General features: G+C 41.2%; 2 long non-coding RNA genes across 2 annotated transcripts; one reads left to right on the top strand and one right to left on the bottom strand.

The window, feature by feature from the left end:
- Positions 1 to 925: 925 nt before the first annotated feature.
- LOC306988601 lies at positions 926 to 1972 on the bottom strand. Its single transcript, XR_013795449.1, has 3 exons — positions 1403 to 1972; positions 1225 to 1287; positions 926 to 981 (listed from the first exon to the last, which is right to left on the bottom strand). It is a non-coding gene; the product is annotated as an uncharacterized lncRNA (long non-coding RNA).
- A 10581-nt stretch (positions 1973 to 12553) lies between these two features.
- On the top strand, positions 12554 to 16513 carry LOC306988706. The gene is made up of 3 exons (XR_013795480.1): positions 12554 to 12773; positions 15683 to 15891; positions 16146 to 16513. It is a non-coding gene; the product is annotated as an uncharacterized lncRNA (long non-coding RNA).
- Positions 16514 to 17380: the final 867 nt, after the last annotated feature.

Below are 17380 nucleotides of genomic sequence, written 5' to 3'. Positions count from 1 at the left end.
AGTTTCAAATGTTGTCAGAAATGATCGATACATTCTTCTTTTAGGGGAGCAGATGTACAACAGGGTGAAGTCACATTCAGGAAGAAATTACTACATTAGGCAGAAAATGAGGGAACTAGCAAGGTTGCTCATCACTGCCAGATCACTGACACCCATTCATAATATGGAGAACTTCATATTACATTCATATTATTACATGCAAGTGTGTTTGATTTATGGACCAAGTTTTCGGACCCCATTTCAGGGGGCGCTGTTGAGCCCCCCTGCCACGCCCAGGTACCAGCTTCAGCCCGGCCCTAATGGCCGAGGGTTCTGACCCGTGTGCAAAGTTTCAAGAGTTTTCGAGCATGTTAAGAGCCCCAAAAGTGCCTGAATATTCGTAATACCTTTCAGGGCTTGGGCCCTAATAATAATCCTAAGGAAAAAAATAGGGCCTTCGCCTTTTCAAGGCTTGGGGCCTAAATAAACGGAGCAATTCCAATAGGGTTCTCGCACCGTTAGTGCTCGGGTCCTAATTATAGTGTACCTATGAACAGGGACGGACTGGGACTAAAAAACGGCCCTGGACTTTGACTAGGCCTGGCCCAAAGCAATCGGCGCGCGGAAACTCGTCAACAACAACAACAACAATAACGCCTGGCATGAGTGTCACAAGACTTTAATTGTGGCTCATGATACTATCCCATCCAAATTATAGCAATAGCACTGATGTTGACTAGATGTTGTGTTAAAAGCATATTATTCTAGATTAACTTGAATACTCACATGTAAATGGAGGTCTCAACACACTGCAGTCCCTCTCTGGCTGAACCAATACAAAACAGGTATCTGAAACACACAACACATAGTACTGTATGAGTTATATGATAAATCACAAAGTAAAGAGGTATTAATATACAGTTTAACTTGAATACTCACATGTAAATGGAGGTCTCAACACACTGCAGTCCCTCTCTGGCTGAACCAATACAAAACAGGTATCTGAAACACACAACACACAGTACTGTATGAGTTATATGATAAATCACAAAGTAAAGAGGTATTAATATACAGTTTAACTTGAATACTCACATGTAAATGGAGGTCTCAACACACTGCAGTCCCTCTCTGGCTGAACCAATACAAAACAGGTATCTGAAACACACAACACATAGTACTGTATGAGTTATATGATAAATCACAAAGTAAAGAGGTATTAATATACAGTTTAACTTGAATACTCACATATAAATGGAGGTCTCAACACACTGCAGTCCCTCTCTGGCTGAACCAATACAAAACAGGTATCTGAAACACACAACACATAGTACTGTATGAGTTATATGATAAATCACAAATTAAAGAGGTTTTAATATACAGTTTAACTTGAATACTCACATATAAATGGAGGTTGAATACTCACCTAAAAAAACAATCCAGCAATGGAATTTTACTCAATGTTGGGGGATAAGGATTTTCTTCAACAGGTCGCTTTGTTCTGCAACTCTGTCTATGACCAAGTCATTATCAAGGGACATGAGGATGTCTTTCTCTGTGGACATAAGCATGAATGCTTCCAGGTGTTCTTGTGACTGTGTGCTTCTTATTCGACTTTTGATGTGTTTGAGAACAGAGAAACTTCTCTCACAGGCTACCTGTGTCACAGGCAGAGTAAGGAGGTACCTGTATCCCCAGCCAAGGATATGATAGGCATCTGTGAAGAGGTTGTAGCGTTTCAGAATTTGATAGCAACAGACTGGGCATTCCTTACAAGATTTGCACTGTTTGTTTAGTACATCTGTGTCTTCTTCGTCATCATCACAGCCGCCCCCTACCATCCTGACTTTGTACTCTTCAAGTGCAGACATTTTAAGCCGTGGCCACTGAGCTGCCAGACACTTTAACTCAGACTGCAAATTGACAGCTGTTGCTCTGCTGTCAAACCTGAGCAAGCATTTGCTAAGTTCTTGAAATGCAGAATCAGGCAGAGTACCTGATGACACTTCAGCAAAGTTTCTCGGATCAAGAAGAGCCAAGTCGGCATAGAGTGTAGCATGGGTCAGAAAACGCCTGTGGATGCTCTCGGTGATTGTATCCATAATCTGGTTATGGACCTCAACTTCATAGGCTCTGTTTGCATCTGTGAGAGTCTCATCACTTGTTGTCATTTCTCCAGCCATCATCTTCCTTTTCCTCTTCCTTTTCTGTGGAAGTTCTGCCTCCAATTCAAGCTCACAGTCCTCTTCCACCATGAGTTGTGCATTTGCCCACTGGACAAAGGTATCAGCAGCTTGCTTAACTGACTCAAAATCTCTTGCCATGTTCTTCATGGTTTCTTGAGTTGCCATTACCATCCTGTGTGCAGTTAAGATATCTAGTCCACTTGACTGTAGGTATTTTGACAGCGGTGTTGTGACCTCAAATATCCGCAGGAAAAGCTGAGCAGTTAACACTGTGTCATACCTCATCAGAGCCTCTAAGAATCCAGCTTTGACACGCACTGCAGTTTTTAAATTGGCCTGACCTTGAAAGACGCTGAGTGTCATGAGGACATCAATGTATAAAGCCTGGTCTGGTTTTCCAAATGACCCAAAGATCCTCTTCAAGGCTACATCTTTGGCCCACCACCTTGTCTCTCCGATAGTAGAGAGACGTCTGTGTCGAGTATCCTGGCTTCTTTGTTCCCACACATTCATTCTTTGATACGATTCACGAATGAACACAGCAATGTCATTCATGAGGGAGAAGAGGGACCCACTGGATATGGCCATTTCAGTTGTGTCAGCCAGAACTAGGTTCAGCACATGTGCATAGCACCAAACATGTACCTGGTTTGGGGCTTTGGATGACAGGAGTGTGGAGAAGCCTCTGTACTTGCCTTGCATGTTTGATGCCCCATCTGTAGCATTACTGACACAGTTACTGATGTCCAGATTAAAACGTTCCATCACATCTGTCAGCATCTGGACAAAGTATTGACTTCACCTAGCAAACCATCAGAACACCGTCGGGTATTATGGCCAGCTGCAAACAAGGAGGCCGAGTGGCGGCAATTTGACGAGGATGTTGAGGCTACTCTAGATGCATCATGCAGAGGAGAAGTTGATCAGCGATTGCAGTGGATGAGTACACTAATCATCAGCATCGGTGCAGAGAGATTTGGCATCAAATTACCGAAGGCTCAGAACATCGCTAGACCAAACCGGCGGGAGATCAAGATCTCCCAGCTCAGGAAAGAGCTGAAGGCCCTAAGGCGTCAATATAAGAGGGCGAGTGAGGAGGAAAAGCCAGCCCTGACAGAGCTCAGGGACATCTTGAGGCAGAAACTCATCTCGCTAAGACGGGCTGAGAGGCACAGGAGGAGAGGCAGAGAGAGAGCTCGCAAGCGAATGGCTTTCGTTGCAAATCCCTTTAGCTTTACTAAGCAGCTGCTGGGGCAAAAGCGGAGTGGGACCCTGCGATGCCCAGAGGAGGAGATCAATCAGCACCTCAGTGACAAATACAGTGACAGCAAGAGAGAGGAGAACCTGCCCACCTGCAAAGAGCTACCCACACCACCAGAACCCGCTTTCCAGTTTAACACCAAGGAGCCCACTTTGGCAGAGGTCAGGAACATTGTACGAGCTGCACGCTCCAGCGCAGCCCCAGGCCCAAGTGGAGTGCCATACAACGTCTATAAATATTGCCCGAGACTCCTGGAGAGGCTGTGGAGACTCATCAGGGTAGTATGGCGGAGGGGAAAGGTGGCCCAGCAATGGCGTCATGCAGAGGGTGTTTGGATACCAAAGGAGGAGAACGCGAGTGACATCACGCAATTTCGTACCATCTCTCTGCTCAGTGTGGAAGGCAAAATCTTTTTCAAGATTCTTGCCAACAGGTTATCTGAGTATCTCCTGAGGAATTCCTACATTGACACCTCGGTGCAGAAGGGTGGAGTCCCAGGCATGCCGGGCTGTTTGGAACATACAGGAGTGATCACCCAGTTGATCCGGGAGGCAAGAGAAAATCGAGGAGTCCTGGCAGTCCTCTGGCTTGACCTGGCCGACGCCTACGGATCAATTCCACACAAGCTGGTGACAACAGTTCTGACGTTACACCACATCCCTGAGAAGATCACTGAACTCATAAGGGACTACTACAACAGTTTCAACCTGAGATTCACCTCGGGAACAGTAACATCTGCGTGGCACCGCCTAGAGAAGGGCATTATCACAGGCTGCACCATTTCAGTGGTATTGTTTGCCCTAGCGATGAGCATGCTGGTCAAGGCTGCTGAGGTGGAATGTAGGGGTCCCCTGTCCAGATCCGGCATTCGCCAACCGCCAATCCGAGCCTATATGGACGATCTGACTGTCACATCAACATCAGTGACAGGGTGCAGGTGGCTCCTCCGTGGTCTGGAAAGGATCACGGCATGGGCAAGAATGATGTTCAAGCCCGCCAAGTCCAGATCCTTGGTCCTGAGAAAGGGGAGAGTGGAGGACAAATACCGCTTTTATGTGGATGGAGTTACTATTCCAACAGTGTCAGAGAAGCCCGTGAAGAGCCTAGGAAAGATCTTCGACAGCACCCTGAAGGACAAGGCAGCGGTGGAGGCAGCCCACATGGAGCTGAAGACTTGGCTATCAGAGGTGGACAAGTCCGGTCTCCCGGGAAAGTTCAAGGCATGGATATACCAGCATGGTATCCTGCCAAGACTCCTGTGGCCGCTACTGATTTATGAAGTCCCAGTATCCATTGTGGAGGGCTTTGAACGTAATATCAGCCAATATCTGCGTAGATGGCTGGGTCTGCCGAAGAGCCTGAGCAGCATTGCTCTGTATGGGCACAGCAACAAGTTGCAGCTTCCTTTTACTGGCCTGACTGAGGAGTTCAAAGTCACCAGAGCCAGGGAGGTGCTGCTTTACAGAGACTCTGCTGACACCAGAGTCTCTTCTGCCGGTATCAAGGTCAGAACTGGGAGGAAATGGCGAGCGCAAGAGGCAGTCGAAAAGGCAGAAGCGAGGCTGAGACATAGTGTCTTAGTTGGCGCTGTGGCAGTGGGAAGAGCGGGTCTAGGTAGCCACATAAAACCACGCTACGACAAAGCCCAAGGACGAGAGAGACGCCAGATGGTGCAGGGAGAGATTCGTGCTGAGGTGGAGAAGGATCGCCTAAGTAGGACCGTGGCAATGCGCCAGCAAGGAGCATGGACCAATTGGAATCATGCAGCCGCCCGGAAGATTACCTGGACAGAACTATGGAAGTCAGAACCCGCAAGACTTAAGTTCTTGATCCAGTCGGTGTATGATGTCCTCCCAAGTCCATCTAACCTTCACATCTGGGGCCTAGCAGAAACACCAACATGCCCTCTGTGTCCGGCTCGTGGTTCCCTGGAGCACATCCTGAGTTGCTGCTCTGTAGCACTAGGACAGGGGAGGTACACGTGGCGCCATAACCAGGTGCTGAAGGTAGTAGCGGACACCATCTGCACCGCAATCCGGGAGTCTAAACATCAAGTCCCAGTGAGGCACAATATCTCCTTTGTTAGGGCAGGGGAGAAACCTCAGGGAGAACGTAAGGCCTCAACAGGACTGCTAGCCTCGGCCCGAGACTGGCAGTTGCATTCGGACCTTGGGAGGCAGTTAAAGTTCCCAGAGCACATAGCAAGGACGTCACTGAGGCCAGATCTGGTCTTAACATCTGATTCAACAAAGCAAGTTGTGCTAGTGGAGCTTACTGTCCCCTGGGAGGACAGGATGGAGGAGGCTTTCGAAAGGAAGAAGGCCAAATATCTCGAGCTGGTTGAGGCATGCAGAGGGAGTGGATGGAGGGCCCGCTGTGAACCGATAGAAGTGGGATGCAGGGGCTTTCTAAGTCAATCTGTGCATCGGGCATTCGGGCTCCTTGGCATCAGAGGGTTGCGTGAAAGAAGAGCCACTAAAAACATCAGTGAGGCCGCAGAAAAAGCCTCTAGGTGGTTGTGGATCAAAAGGGGAGAAGTATGGAGTAGCGCGCTGCTTGGACACAAACCGGGGCCTGATCAACCCCGGTTGGGTCGCCCAGATGAGGGTGTCTGAAGATCAAAGACCCGAAACACCCTATGACCCTGGGTCCTTCACTGAAGATGTGTCCAAGCTGCACCTTTAAGGTGTTTCAAAATCTTGACCAGTGGATGCCTCACACTTAACCACTGCAAGAAGCCTTTCCTGAATTGCATCTGTAACATATCTCAGAATTACAGAGCATTGCTCATGGGACGTAATGTCTTGGGTTGTATCTATCTGCACAGAGAATATCACACTTTCAGCAACCTCTTTTGCAATGGTCTCCTGAATTAGACACTTGACACTGTAGAAATTACGGTGTTCACAGTGGTTTTGGATAAAAATGTTACAGCAGCACCGCGACCCCTAGCCTGTGACTGGTGCATCTTTTTACTTTTTGCTATGCACTCAGTGAGATGTTCCTTCAAACATACATCATATTTCCCTAGAAGAATGATGAGCTCTAGGAAGTTGCCGTGGTCAATGTTGTGGTCATCTAGAGTGTACGCTGCCTCAGATTGCTGTCCTCTGTAGCTCAGTCCTCTCTTTCCTATGAACTTCACCACATCTACTACTCTTTCTAACACCTGCCGTCTCTTCCTCACTTGATCTCTGTGAGCCACAATTTGGGGACCATGTAGCAGGCTAGCTATATCTGATTTAGATGCCCTCAAAAAATATGCCTCAGCACAACCTCTGTGTATGTTGCTCCTTTCATGTTCCTCAACTCTTTGACTGATATGGTTCCAGTCCTGCATTCCACTTATGAAGGGACTGGTTTCAGTTGGTTTGGCAAATGCTAAACATACTGCACAATACAGGGTATGGTTCTCTTCACAGTATGTAAGCCATTTTCTCTCTGTGCCATCTTTGTGTTTAAACACTCTCTGTACTGTCAGGTATTTTGTCTTCTTCTGAGGGTGGTATGAAAAAAAACCCTCTAGGCTGTGACTGTCTGACTTGGGGCGCTTAAAAAAATTCAAAGTTGAGCTGGAGTGGGTGTCTTTCTCAGATCTTGGTCTAAGCTCAACCTGAATAAACAAATGATGGAATAGATTTTTTTTTTTAAAACAGGTTTTATTCCAAGATAGCATGGAATAGATTATACAATATGCTATTATAACAGCATATTATACAATCTATTCCATGATGTCTTAAAATTAATTTATTACTTACTAATGTTAATTAATTTATGCAGTAATTAATCTTACTGCACAAATAATAATACCACATCTAAATGAAAACACACCATTACAAATGTAACTTCTGTATTCAAAATCTTCAAAGTTTGTAAGCATTAACTGTAACGTTACCAACATTTTTTAAAGTAAAATCACAACATATTTCTTAATATTAGCTACTGCATGTGGCATTTTACAGCTAAAATGTTGAAGTTTAGCTGTTTTAACTTCTGTAATCATTAAAAATGTAGCAACCCCTGAATATCACTTCCTAACATCATCCCTAGCAAGTAACTCTCTTTCTCCTCTCATGTTCCATACTTACTTGCCCTGGATCTACCTGTGGAACCAGCTCATCTTTCTGTCCCTCATCACTGGTGGTGGCATGTTGCTGAATAGCTGTCTGGCTCACTTCTTCACTACTAATATTTAACAGCGAGGTGGTGCTGCTGCTGGCTGTGCTGCAACTAAATAGTTCAGTTATTTTGTGACATTTAGCTGCTTCACTATCTAAATTCCGCAATTTTTTTTCTCTCGCCTTCTCAGCCCCACCCTTTTCTTTCCGCTTTTTACCCGCGGCCGCGTTATGCATATTGTTTGTTTGTTTCTATGCTTCTATGTTCTACTTCGTTCTATCTAACGTCTTTGCTGTTGGTTTCTTCCTCCTCATACCACTTCTTCTCCTTACTTGGCGGCCGCGGCCAGTGCAGCTGGCATCCAACTTAAAGGTGCATTACTGCCACCTACAGTACTGGAGTGTGAAACAGATTAGTGGGGGGAAAAAAACAGGTAATGACTGCGTGCGTGGCGGGTGGTGGGCCGGCCCACCGGCCGTCCTGAGTACCGGCCGTTCTGTGATTCTCCAGATCACACAGATGGCCAGTCCGCCCCTGCCTATGAAGTACTTACATGCAAGTATAAGGGAACAATATGTAAAGTTTGGGGAATACAGGGGTAACAACCAGGAGAATTTCAAAAAAAATTATACTGTAAGTATTATACAGTTGGTACTCAACCAGAATAATACTTTACGGCGGTGGTAAAATTGCGGGTGTGTATTTGCTGCCTTTGACCACTAAGAGGCGCTACAATCACAGACTTTGAAAAGTGTCAGTTTATTCTCTCTATTGCGTAATCTGCCGCCGCGCCGCGGCTCATTGAGTTATTGAAATGTGGTAGCAGATCCATTCAAGTGAAACATTGTAGTTAAACGAATTCATAATCACAATACTGAAATTACTTAAATTAAATGTAAAACATTTAATAAATAATGAAAACATTTCAACATAAAACATTGCAATAGAAAAATATTAGGCTACATCAATGAGGCTTTGTAAGAGCATAAGACGTGATCTTGATAGCGGTCCGACGATAGCTCCACGCGAGCTTCACGCGATCCGAGATCGAATCTCATTGTAGCCTACATGCTGTTGGCCGATAGTTTTACCATTCTTTTTTTTTTGTTATTTTATGTTTATTTTGACCATTCAGTTGAGTACAATCATACAGTATATTTCAGTTTACATACATTGCTCAATGCAATCACAAAGTGTCTTTACAAATATATATATGTACAATTACCTAATGTGTTTTAAATGTAAATTGTACTCTAGATATGTTGAGTACTCTAGAACTGTTTCAAAGTATACATTTTTTTTCCTTTCACAATTTTTTTATTTTTACATCCAGGGAGAGAAACATGTGTCCTAGGTTAGATTCCATCCTCAACAACCTCAAATGACAACTTATTATAATCTCAAATGACTTAAGAGTATTATTATTACATACACCTGCAAACATAGCTATATTATTAACATATACATTATATATTCATCTTCAACTATTTAAGTATAGCAGCAAAATCTGATCTTCTTTCTGATACATATTCAACCCATTTCTTAAGGAAAACATCTTTCTTTAAATTAACAAAAAAAGTTATCTTTTCCATCATATAAATCTCTATGGTCACATCTATCCAGTCATCTAATGTTGGTCTCTCTTGTTTTAACCATTTGCGTGTAATTGCCTTCTTACTGGCTGCCAAAAGTACGCCCAACAGGTATTTGTTATCTGCTGCTATTATATCTGGACATACACAACCAAAATACAGCAATCTGCATTCTAGTGGTATGTCTCTTCTAAAAATATGTTCAAGAGCATCCTGTACTTCCTTCCAATATTCTTGAATATGTAGACATTCCCAAAATATATGGTAATGGTTTGCTTCATTACATCCACAGTTTCGCCAACATTTTGGAGTGTTATTACTGTATTTGGCTGTTTGCATTGGTGTTATAAAATATCTAATAATGTTTTTCCAATAGTACTCCTTCCAATTTAGTGACCTAGTTGATTTCCACTGAAATTTGCATACAGTTGACCACTCTTCATCAGTAAAAGTTATTCCACTTTCTGTCATCCATTTCTCTTTGATATAACTTGTAGAGTGTTCTTTCATATTTATTAAACTCTTGTATATCTGGGAAACTATCTTATATCTAATACCTGATGTGTATGCCTTCTTAAGCAAGTCTATCAGTGGATTCAAATTATCTTTTATTTTTCCTTTTATTTTTTTATCATAATAACTTTGAACCTGAAGGTATCTGTAAAAATCTTGATTTTCTAGTAAAACCTTTTCCTTTAATTCTTGAAAGCTTAACATTTCCCCTTTCTCAATAATTGTGCAAAAAGAAGTTATTCCCTTATTTGTCCACAATTTAAATCTATTATCAGACTGATTTGGCGTGAAGTCTGAATCATAAGCAATCCATTTCAAAACAGAAGTGCATTCCAATAATTTAAATTCTTTTATCACAGTTGCCCAAACATTTACAGTTAACTTTGTCCATGGGTCTTCTAGCTTATCTATATATTGTCGTAAATTATTATCTGCTAATATTGTTTGTACAGGAATATTCTTTGTAATACAACTTTCCATATCCTTCCAAGGAGCATTATAATGTGGGTCACACCAATTTACCACTGTCCTAATTTGCGCTGCTGTATAATAATCTTTTAATGAGGGAAGAGCCCACCACCCTCCTTTATCCTTTGGAAGCTGCAATGTTTTAAAGCGTACTCTGGGTTTTTTCCCTTGCCAAATAAAACGTGAAAGCATTTTATCCCATTCTATGAATTGTTTTCCGGTTATTTCTACAGGCAGACTTTGGAATAGGTAAAGATATTTTGGTAATACATTCATTTTAATTGCTTCAATCCTCGAACTAAAACTAAAAAAGGGAATTAGATTCCATCTTGCTAAATCTTCTTTAATTTTAACAGTTAGTGGTTCAAAAAATTTTCTTTGTAATTTTTCAAGGTTTTTCGTCAAATGGATACCTAAATATTTAAATGATTTTGTATGCCATTTTAACAAATATGTATTTTTAATATTTACAGGGGGATTATAATTATACAAAATAATTTCTGTTTTATCAATATTTAATTTATATCCAGAAAGAGGGCCAGAATTCTGAAGTTGTTTCATGAGTTGAGGTAAAGACTTGGTTGGGTCTCTAAGATAAATCAGTATATCATCTGCATAGCAGGCTATTTTGTATTTTGTATAGGTATTAGTTCCTTTTGGAATGCTCTATACCACTCTCCAGTAAATCCATCCGGTCCTGGGGATTTATTCGATTTTAATTTAGTAATAGCCCTTTTTACTTCATTTGCTGTTATTTCTGCTATCAATGTTTTATTTTGCTCATCAGTAAGGGTAGGTAACTCCAATACATCTAAAACACAATCAATCTCCTGGTTTCTATCTTCAGGCATTTTAGAATATAATTTTTTGTAAAACCTTTCGAAAACATCTTGAATGTTCTCTTGTTTGGTTTGTATTGTGTTGGTAATAGGATCCCTGACTTTGTATATTGTTTGATCTGCTTGTTGTTTTTTTAATTTCCATGCCAATGTTTTCATAAATTTAGATCCGTTTTCGTAATATTTTTGCCTAGAGAACATAATTTTTTTCTCTATTTCTTGAGTATACAGCATATTAATTTCGTTTCTTTTTTTTTATTATTTGTTCTAGTATTTTTGGGGTTTGCCTGTCCTTATGTTCTTTTTCTAATACATTTAATTGATGCTGTAATTTTTTTAACCCCTGTTGTCGAGTTTTCTTTTTAAGTGAGGCTAGTGCTATAATTTTACCTCTTAATACTGCTTTTGCAGCATCCCACAATATGGGGGGTGTAACCTCTTCATTATCATTAGTTTCTAAATAAGAATGAATCTCATTTTTAATATGTATTTTAAAAGAGGGCTCATTAAGAAGAGTCAAATTAAATTTCCACAACGTATCCTTAAATTTATTATCTAGTTTTACTGTTAAGTATATTGGGGCATGGTCATTGATATCTATCGTTCCAATATCGCAGCTTGTCACCCTGGTCCTATCTCTATTAAACATGAGATAATAATCTATCCTGGTGTAGACATTGTGTGGGGGAGAAAAATGTGTATAATCCTTAGTATTCGGATATAGATCTATCCATACATCAATTGTGCCAATATCATTCATCAATGTGTTAATTTTCCGATGGATGGGTTTAGAAAAAGTCGTTTTTTTGTTTGAGGAGTCAAGCTCAGGCTGTAAATGTATATTTAAATATACTGCGGTTTGACTGTTGGGCCGAATTGTGCTGGAGACTCACCTGCATTTCTCACGGTGGCTGCTGGTGGCCAGGCCAGAGCCGGCTGTAATCTGGATGTGCTGTCCGGCTGTGTCGGGGGGACTGGCTCGACTTGTCGCCGTGTGTTGGTCGTCGGGAGACGCAATGGACTGTCGGCTGTCGAGAGGCATCGTAAGCTGCAATATTTTAAAACAATGAACCATTCTAAAGTAATCTGGGACCGCAGCGCTAAACCGAAGGGTATTTTGGGAGGACATTTAAATATTAGAAGTGTGTTACCAAAACATGAACAAATTGAACATTTGCTTAACGATTCAAATTTAGATTTTTTGTGTTTGTCGGAAACATGGTTAACTAAAAATTCTCCTAGTGCTGCTTTGACAATGCATGGGTATAAATGTTTCAGACACGATAGGAAAACTGGTAGAGGAGGAGGGCTCCTTATTTATGTTAAAAATCATTTTAAATGTGAACAAGTTCATCTTGAATGCTCAAAAGATTTTGAATGTACACTGTAAAAAAATCCTGTAAAAATACGGGAGATTTTGTACAGTAATTTACCGTTATTCAAAAATACAGCTGAATACTGTAAATTATGCTGAATTTTAAAAGCAAAATAATAACGGCAAGCTACTGTTCAGTATTACGGGATAATACAGTATTTTTTGTAGTCTAGTCACATGCTTGAGCCAGCTTGAGCCCGCTCGCTCACAACTCGGGAAAAAACATCAGGACTCATCAATCGCCATCAACAGACGTGCATTCAAAAATGATTAACATTACATTACAGGTTTAAAATTACATTTCTTAAAAATTGTATTATGTGAGAAAGACGAGTAAGAAAACGATTATATATTCAGAAAGAGGATTTTCACTCCGACTGTGACCCTGCCAGCACAGATCAGTGGACACCTGCATTCAGCTTTTCTCTTCGTCAATATATCAAGGTAAGTGCAAACTGATAAAAGTGTTACCCTGTGATATTGACTTGATTACCAAAACTACGTCGAGGATTGGGATATTTTACCATTTGTTTGGGTTTTTTTGAAATGTGCACTAAATCAAGGCTAACAGTTAGCCTATTAACTTTCTGCATCTGTTTTATGCAAAACTTTTACTATCCCTAGAGAGAGTATAGCTTAAAGATTTTCTGAGTTAATATTGTGCGATTATTTCGTAGGGGAGGTCTTTGGATTTTATTATAAAAATGATAACTTGCAACATTTGTGCTAAAACATGCAGCAACACATTTGCATATGTCAGGCACATGCGAGCTCACAGTTTTGCGCCGAATGCATCATTTAAGTGTGGTTTCTCTGAATGCACAAGAACTTTTTCTAAGTTTTCAGCCTTCAAGTGTCACACATATGGCCATAGATATGGAACGAATAGGACTAAACTAGATTGTCTAGGTGATTTAACATGTCATATTGACTTGTGTAGCTATAAGTGTGAGGATATCCGTGGCCTTCTTTTACATCTGAAAAGTCATTTTACTGAAGGCAAGACAGTTACATGCCCTTTCAAACAATGTGACAAAAAATTTACGGTGAAGTCTACATTCACAGCACATGTGTCAAGAAAGCATAAAGATTGCTCTAAAGAAAGTCTAGTTGACTCAATTGCACATTCAATCAGCAGTGATTGTAATGATGAGAGTGATATGCAACTTGGCAGTCCCAGTCAGGAAAGTTATGAAGAAATGGAGATCTACCCAGAAAAAGCAGACGAAGAACAATTTCTCAAAAATATAGCATTGTTTTATCTGAAACTACAAGCTAAATTGCTCCTTCCATCATCTACAATTCAAACAATTATTGAAGACTGTCAGGAAATACATGACATAAATCAGTCACACCTAATTTCCAAACTACAAGAAAAATTGAAATCACTTGGACTTCCTGAAGGTGACATAAACACTGTGATGGATACTATGAAAAGTGAGGATCTCCACAGGGCTTGCAATACCAACAAACTCAAAACTGACCATAAGAGAAAAAAGTTTTTTAAAAGTAATTTCAATTATGTTGAGCCAGTGCCCATTTGTCTCGGTAAAAATGAGTCAGGTAAAGAATGTTTTGCACAATATGTGCCGGTGAAAAAGACAATAGCTTCTCTCTTGTCCTCAGAGTCAGTAAGGGAGCAATTGCAGCAAATAAGAACTAGAGTCGAGCCTGATAATGTTTATCAGGATTTGTGGGATGGTACAAATATTAAAAACAACTTGCTGCTTAAGCACACAGCTGATTCAATAGGCATAATCCTGTATCAGGATTCGTTTGAAGTCGTAAACCCCCTAGGGTCAGGGAGGAAAAAGCACAAGATTTTGGCCACGTATCTGACCCTTGCAAATATTTTGCCACACAATAGATCGAGTATTGATCAGATGCAGCTTGTGATGCTTTGTCGAGAACAAGACTATAAGCATTTTGGACAGGATCTAGTGTTTGGCACTGTTGTGAATGATTTAAAAGATCTTGAGCTGAATGGAGTAACTTTGCCAGATGGCCAGCTCTGCAAGGGAACATTGTATGCCATAGCAGGCGACAATTTGGGTTCACACAACATTGGGGGCTTCACTGAAAATTTTAGCAAGAGCTCACACTTTTGCAGATATTGTGAAATTGATCGGAAAACATTTCTGGACGATCCTTTGGCTAAGGGACCTGACCGCACACCACAGTCATATCAGAAAAATATTGATGCTCTGAGTCGTAATGCGGACCCAAAGGACTGTGGAGGCATTAAATTTAACTCCATTTTCAATGAGCTTACATATTTTCATGTATGCCAGCCTGGATTACCTCCTTGTCTTGGGCATGATCTTTTTGAGGGCATTGTCTCAACCGATTTGGCATTATACCTCAGCCACCTTGTTTCAAAAGAGAAATCATTCACTTATGTTGAATTGAATCGGCGTATAGACCAATTTAAATATCTGGGTAATGATGCCAACAACAAACCTTGTGAGGTAAACCCAGGGGCTGGAAAACTCTCTGGACATGCAGTTCAGAATTGGTGTTTTCTGCGAATGTTGCCAATATTAATCGGTGATAAAATAAAAACTCCTGGAGAAAGTGAGGTCTGGCAGCTTATCTTACAGCTGAAAGAGATTGTTGAGCTTGTTTGTGCACCAACCATTTCTACAGGCCAGGTAGCATATTTAAGAGTTCTGATAGATAAATATTTGCATATCAGAATGCAGATTTTTGGGGATCATATGCTTAAGCCTAAGCACCACTACCTTAATCATTATCCGGAACTCATTAGTCACTTTGGGCCACTAATCCGTCTATGGACATTAAGATATGAAAGTAAGCATGGTTACTTCAAGCAATGTGCAAGAAAGCTACATAACTTTAAAAACCTCTGCTTAACCCTTTCTGAAAGACATCAACTGTTGCAATCGTTTCTGAGTGCTGGGACCCTATTCCCATCATCTGTTGTGGTAGAGAAGGGAACTGAATTTATCATAGGAGACTACAACGATAAGATAAGACAGTCAGTTGCTCATCTTAACTTTGATCCTCTAGATACCCTTATTAGTCATGCTGTGACTGTAAAAGGGACAGCATATAAGAGCAACATGTTTGTTGTGATTGGCCATAAAGATGATGGCCTTGTAGTAGGACAAATAAAAAAGGCTGTCATTCATAAGAATTCAGAAGTGTACTTTATCACTGAGGTACATCAGGCTGTTCGTCAACCTTGCATTAATGCTTATGTCACTACATCAGTGCAGGAGGGCTACTACTGTGTCAATCAAGCAGAGCTGCTTGATTATTATCCACTGCCTAAATATTCATTTTGTGGCATGTCTTTGCTAACTCTTCATCATTCTGTCCCAACGTTTTAGAGTGATGTCATCCATCATGGATGAAATAAAGGTCATCATCTTCAAGACTTTTCCCAACATGTCTGAGGATATTCAAAAACGGATTATCACTGCACTTGAAAGCTCAGGTGTGGAATCAACAGAAGACCTCAAGTATGTACAGCAGGATGATCTCGGAGACCTGTTGCCTGTTATACAGCAAAGGAAACTTCTGGAGGCATTCAGAATGGGTAATTATTATTAATTTAGTGTTAATAGTTGTCCTGTCTAGTTAAAGCAACGGACTGTTTAGATTGAGCGGTATTTGGGCCAGCCACAGTCAAAGGCAGTTTCAATTATTAATGCTTAAAGTCTGTAGAAAACATTAAATTGAATTGCCTTCTGAATTCAAAATCTTAAGTTTTTATGTTAATGATTTGCCTAATGCTACACATTTTGTGAAAATATTGATGTATAGGTTCGATTTTATTTTCATGTTTTTCAGAAACTACAAAAGTCATACTTGATCTTGAAACCGTGCCAGTTGATTCAACATATTCAAGTCTGTCTTTAGTCTCCAGTCCACTGCCTTGTTGCTCTTCATCTTCACTGTCAAGCTCTACACCATCATCACCTTGTACTTTAAGCAGGGTAAGCCAATCAGCCAACATATCCAGTAAATGGCATGAAACATTTGAGATTCCTTGGCATAAAATGCCTGAGGAAGTGCAGTTAGCCATTGCCAATGGCAAGCGACCTGCTCCTGACAAGCGACGCCAGATGATACGCATCCTGGTAGATGAAATAAGAAAGCATGAGGTTAACCCCACACGCAATGAATGTGCCATCATCTGCCGTAACATTTTTAAACAATACCCCAGTAGTTTTGCAGATATGACACCAGGAGGTGTCATCATTGGTGGTGGATTTACTTCACTCCTTACTCAAGTAAAAACAAGAATTGAGAACATGAACCGTGCAGTAGTGATGCGCGGGTCGTCTCATAACCCGCGGACCCCGCGGGTTACCCGCGGGTCGGGTTGGGGCGGGTAAAGAAATTGTCACTTTATTTGCGGGGCGGGTTGGGGCGGGTCATTAAAAACAAAATAAAAAAATGTCAGCCTATATTAAATATTTGGGAATATATATTTTCATATTCTATTAGGTTATTTGATAAGTTTACAATATGAAGATCGCAGCAACGTATATTGCGTGATGTGCCCAGGCGAGGCGTCACGTGATGTCACGAAAGCGGCGCGCCAAACAGCTCCCACCGCCAGCTATAAAATAAGGAGAAATAAAAGTGGAGATGGAAGACGAGGCGAGGGAGATATTGAGGTCGGGAATTTACATCATTAAAAGAAAAGAAGGTCAGGCTGCTAAATCTAATGTTTGGGACCGGTTCTCAGAAATAGTTGCAGCAGGAGACAACAGCAGTTTCGGCTACGTGAAGTGCTTTGTAAATGTTTAAAATGTTTATCACATGACCTGATTTATGGTTCATTTCATTCATATTCATAATCGTCTGTTGTTGTCAGTTAACATGGCGATGTTTCTGCACTTTCAGCCTGTAATAAAGGCTGTTTTCATTTCCATTACAACGCATGTCTATTTAATGGTCGCGGGTGCGGTGCGGGGCGGGTTGTAAAAATAGATACAGTGGTGCGGGGCGGGCTGGGGCGGGCCAAATAATTTCATAAATGCGGACCCGCGGGTTGGAAAAAAAGCCGACCCGCGCAT

This window comes from Phoxinus phoxinus (genome assembly GCF_949152265.1).
Source record: "Phoxinus phoxinus genome assembly, chromosome: 20".
In the NCBI taxonomy this organism is placed as follows: Eukaryota; Metazoa; Chordata; class Actinopteri; order Cypriniformes; family Leuciscidae; genus Phoxinus; species Phoxinus phoxinus.
The sequence above is the reverse complement of the archived record's forward strand: the minus strand, read 5'-3'. Positions and strand labels throughout refer to the sequence as shown.